Source organism: Condylura cristata, unplaced genomic scaffold (assembly GCF_000260355.1).
Source record: "Condylura cristata isolate star-nosed mole 26May11 unplaced genomic scaffold, ConCri1.0 scaffold00016, whole genome shotgun sequence".
Lineage (NCBI taxonomy): Eukaryota > Metazoa > Chordata > Mammalia > Eulipotyphla > Talpidae > Condylura > Condylura cristata.
In genome coordinates, this window is record NW_004567117.1 from 18,546,219 (window position 1) to 18,552,079 (window position 5,861).

Sequence of the window (5,861 nt, forward strand, 5' to 3'; positions counted from 1 at the left end):
TTTGTAGAACCCTACAGAATTTGACATGAAAAGGAAACATGAGAAGGAATGTTTATTACTCTTTTCCTCAAAAGTGCATGGATCATATAAAATGCTGGAAAATCTACAGCAAACAAAAGTCATACATAAGTGTGATTAGTGCTTGAGTTAAAAAAAAAATCCACACTCGCAGCTGAAACTACCTGAAAGCCCAGCGTTAGAGTCATATAGTGATTTAAACTGCCTGGGTCAGCACTTTCATCTTATTTCATTGTCAGTCCAGACACGGTGACACGTCTAGAAAGAAGTTTGTCAGTGTGCTGAGCTTGGAAAGAACAGTTTCCAGGGTGGGTAGAGTGACTTTTTTTTAGTGAGATGTCACGCCTGTCTGATTAAGACGCTGTGAGTCACTGTGTATTTGGCACGCTCTCAACTGAAACATATCTTCGCGTTTCTCCCTTTGTTCTCTCCCTCACTTATCATCATGGGAAAGATAAAATGCACAAACTAAAGCTTGAGATACTTCTTCTTCAGAGAAAACATCCCTTTGTAGGAGTAAATCTAACTTCCAGAACCATAAATTGGCTGCATTGTCTTCAATCTGAAAATATTATAGGTCTTCAACCTAAAAAAAAAAAATCTGTGATAAAGCACTCCTGCATTTTCCCATTGGTCTTTTATGTTATGATATTTAAACTGTGCCATGTCTGGTTGGGCAAGGGTTGTAATTTTAGTGTTTGTCAGTGATTGTTAGAATGCCAGGTGGTGATACTACAAATCATTTGTGAAATTTTGAGGGTAGTTTTCTCTCTAATCTCTCTTAACACCCTCAAAGACCCACAGTTATTCCATATTTCTACTCCTGATCTCTTCAATGCTAGTATTCAGATATTCGTTCTACAATGGAGAAGAAAAGAAACAGTCATGTGTTCTATGTGGGATAAGTGACTTTGTCTAGTCATATAAAATGCTGCTTATGTTGTCTCTTAATTTCCATTTACTTTGGATGAGAGTCAAAGATACATACTTCCTGTGAGTCATTCAATAAGAATCAGATTCCTTATTGCAAATTTAATTTTGAGCCTTGGAAATAAATTGCCTTCAATAAGACAGTCACATAAAACATGGTCTCTCCTTCATTGACCTTGCTGCACAAATCTGAGACATCTTTTTCTCACATCAAAGGTCCAGTGTCATCACCATCTCCTCTCCTCTCTTGGATTCTTATTCTTCAAGTCCAAATCTCTACCTGCTCTGAAGAGCTCAGAAATCAGACACTGAGCTTTAGATTTTTACAAACAGATAAAACTTAATTTCCAAGACTCTGGCAGACTTATTGTGCTCCCTTTATCATTGATTGACTTGATTACAAAGCGCGCACACACACACGCACACACAAAAAATGATAACAAATCCAGGATTTCTACGTCAGAGAAATAAGCCATTTATCACCTGGCAAACAAATATCCTGTTGGCACATTCAAAACCATCTTGAGGTATGGAGCAAGTAATGTGATCAAAATAAAAGTTCACATTTACTAAATGAACTTTAATATTGTAAAAACATCCTCCCAAAGCAAGTCTTCTAGATTCTAGGAGAGCTACACCATCTGACTCAAGTGTAGAGTATGTATGTGACCATTTAAGAATAAAATGCAAGATTTAGGCTTGTGGTTAATGTTTAGGTGGAGCAATGCAGGTTGTATTTCTTGCCCTCTGCTAATGCCCATTCTCCACAGAGTGGGGAAGCAGCTTAGCTGTCACCAAAGCCTCCAGCTCTCTCCCAGGTGTCCTGCTAGTAATAGTTTCTGTGCACCCATGGATGTAAAAGTCTCCACCCTTGCACACAAATCAAGGCTCCTCCTTGTTCAGACTTGCCTCATTAGACTCCTGAGGTCAGACTAAATCCAGGCGAAAGTCCTGATTACTGCTGAGATAATCTGGAATAACTTGAGTGCATTTTGCAACTTCTGAGCTGGGTGGTGGTGACAGTTTAATCATTATAATTGACATATCTAGAGAAGAGAATGGTATCCATATCAAAATCCTTCAGGTATACCTTGATGCTCTTGGATTTATCTTGAAAGTTTAAACTCAAACTTCAGAAAGTCTCTTATCTCAGGATTTGGTCATCTGTTTATTTTAGTCTTGACCCATAGTTCAGCAGAGAGAACATTTTTGATTGCCTCCTGGAGGAAATAAACTGTATGACAATGCTTGATATGTTTCAATTGAAAAATACACAGCAAAAGAAGTCAAAGCTGTCTCCATTTGTGACTCACTATTTGCAGAAATTTGGGGCTTTTACGCTGGGGAATTTTCTATTTGTTAGAAACAAGAGTCCATTAAATGAGTACATATGCATAAGCATTTTTTAAAAGTTAAAAAGAAAACTAGACTTTTGCATTGTTTTAGTTCAGCACATTTTATTGTTCTCTTTTTAAATTTGTGGAGTTCTAGCTTTTGGATATTATGATAGTTAATTTATAATAATTTTATTGTTCTCTTTTTAAATTTGTGGAGTTCTAGCCTTTGGATATTATGATAGTTAATTTATAATAATTTTATTGTTCTCTTTTTAAATTTGTGGAGTTCTAGCTTTTGGATATTATGATAGTTAATTTATAATAATTGACTTCATTGTAACAAAACTACCTTCATTTTATCAAGTAGAGAGCTATCACAACATATTTTGAAAAACTGAATGAAGAAAGATTTGCATCTTTGGGAGGATAGAAAATAGCAATGACTAGACCCCCCCACAGTTAGGAAAACAGGACAAAAAGACCTACACGTCACTATTCATTCTTTTACTAACATTAAAGACAAAACTTTGAATTTGAGAATGAGCTTTAGAAAAGCATATAATTATTTAATTTAAAAATATTTATAGAGATCCACCTACCATTCTTGCCCTATTTGTGGCAAAGTCAGGCCCTGAGTAACCAAAGTTTACTTAACTTTAAATTAAGTGAGACTACAGTAATTAAACATCCCCTGTTTTGCACTTTCCAGAACAAACTGAGTTTTGCAGTTGCCAGAGAAAAAAGCATTATTTGTATTATACACATCTACCTTAAAATAATAAGATCATAAAATAAGGTTCCTTTAAAAGAACTTAATGAAACTATAGTGAGATTATATACAAATTTCAGTTGAAAAGAATGGAAAAAGTGTCTATCTCTTCCTTCAGGTTTCCTAATAAATAAGCATAGCGGTTCTTGATAAGTATGCAAACTCTGTGAAAAGAACCAGTCTTTGGAGTTACTATGAGATAGACTGTTATAGATAGCTGGCAAATAATTAGGGCTGTCAAAACATGAACAGCTAAAAGAAAACAGTAGTTCAAGTAAGCTAGCATTTATTTTTGTATATGTTAGAAAGTAGGAATCAAAGACAAGGTAAACAAGAGAATATAAGTCAAATAAGGTATTCTTTACCATTTTATAAATGTTACAGCTGTTCCCATGAAAGTTCACTTCCAAATTATACAGATGGCAAATGTATTTATGTATATTTATTTTGTAGTAACCAATTAATGGTACTGAATCAAGGGCTCAGATGTTTTGACCTCTTGTTATGCCATTCAGTAATCATTACCATTAATGATGACATGTGTAAATCTAAGTTGTTCCTTTATTTTTTAATATTGTTTGAATGCAATTGCAATAAACTATTAATGATAAATAAAACGTGTGATGAAGCTGTATATTTAAACTGTTTGATTTTATATTGCATTTAGATGTGCTCAATACTGGGTGTAACAATTTCCATATATAATGATGCTTAATCCTCAAAGGGACTCAGTGAGTTAGTTAATACCTATTTAATAGTGAGGAACCTGAAATGCAGAGAGGACTTAAGAGACATGTTCAGTTCACAAAGGTAATAGGAGAATGAACCAGAATTCGGACCGTGACAGTTTGCAAGATGGTCATGCTACTCCTAGCCCTGCACTTAGCAGAACAAAGCAAGCAGAACAATAAACCAGGCCCAGGAACCAGAGCCTAGTTAACACAAAGGTAATTGCTGTAATCTGGTTATGTTAAAAAGAGCACGAGAGGGCCCTCCCTGGTGGCGCAGCGGGTTAAAGCACAGCACTGAGAATCTAAAGCCGCTTCCGCATGGGTTCGATTCCCGCCTGCCCCGGAGGTGACCACATGGCGTGGCAGACCTCTCCTGACCCGCCCGCTGCTCCCCTCAGCAGTGTACTTCATTGATCTGCCTGTTCTGCTCCCCACTCTGTCTCTGGTGAATCCTCTCACCCTCCGCATCTCTGGCCTGTACCCCAGTTCTGTATAAATAAATAAATAAATAAATAAATAAATAAAAAAGAGCACGAGAACTTACAATGACCTGTCGCAAAGTCACCTGTGATCCTGAGTAAACTGCTAAATTACTCTGTATTTTGATACACTATTCTGTAAAATGAAAACTAAATGTAGCACCCTACGGAGGAATGTTGAGAGGATAAAACATGAATTCAACTGGCTCAAAATAGATTTCTAAGCCTTTCCCTCATGTTCTAAAGGCCACAGATTCCCAATTTGTGGCACAGAAATGAGACTAAGTACCTGCTTGTACTTTACTCATGTTGTACAGGTCTCCGGCATTATAGGGATTTAATATTTCCGATATATACAAAAGTCCCCCAATGAAGTCCTTTAATTCTAGAATGTTACTACCCTAACGTTTAAACAGGAGCCGTCTATTCTCATCCTTAATTATTGCTCATCTTTCATCTAATGATGCACATACTCAGAATTTGTAGTATTCATTATCTTTGCCCCTAAGAAACATACAGATAATAATATGCATGCTTACAGTGTCATAGCTGAAAGCAATTTGCTGGAAAGTCCTGCTCAAAAACTTCATTTTCTTCCAGAGAAGAGGCGTGCTTCTTTCATACCTCTATTAATTAACATGTGTCTATGAAGAGCCTGCTCTGCTGTCCTGCCACTGAGTTAGGTCCTGGGGACACCGTGGTGATAGGAGACCTGTGATTCTTACCCTCAAGCAGGGTCTCCTGGGAGCAGTGGATGAGGAAACCAACTACGGAGTGGGAGGAGGCATAGCAGGAAAGGAGAGTGGGCACTGGGGAACATGGAGCGGAGTCTGGAAGGCTGGCTGATGGGAATGACTTTCGACTGGCTCTTAGAAATACAAGACTCACCAACTAAAAGAGAAGAGTGGAACAACAACATGTGTTTGAAAGAAATCCTGGAAGATGTAAGAAACAGTAAAGTTCAGCCTGACTACAAACATAACATTGGAGGAACAGCGCCCATAGAGTTGAAGATAAACAGATAGTGAACTTTTTTTTTTTTTTAGATTTATTTATTTATGCATACAGAACTGGAGTACACGCTAGAGGTGCAGGGGCAGTGAAAGGATTCACCAGAGACAGAGTGGGAAGCCAAACAGGCTGACTGACGAAATACACTGCTGAGGGGAGCAGCGGGAGAGACAGGAGCTTTCTGTCGTGCCATGTGGGTCACCTCTGGAGCAGAGATGGAACTCATGCGGAAGTGCTTTAGTTTCTCAGTGCTGTACTTCAACCCACTGCACCACCAGGGAGAGCCTGAAGAGTGAACTTTTACAGGGTTTTTCTAACAACACTTAAAATTTGGGGTTTTCCTCTAAGGACAATGCTTTCCTACCAGGATCCAGGATGGCAATTTTGGGGGCAGGGAGTTGAGGGGAAGACATGTAGAAACCATTTGTCCCCTTGGAAGCCAAATTATGATTCTGAATATACAAGCTTCACAAAGTTGCCTGGAATCCTACGTTGACCTTCTTTGTTAGAATAGAAGCACGTGGTCACTGCAGACCATGGAAAGCATCTTTGTAGCCAACTGTCTGATTTTTAAAACAATTATTGT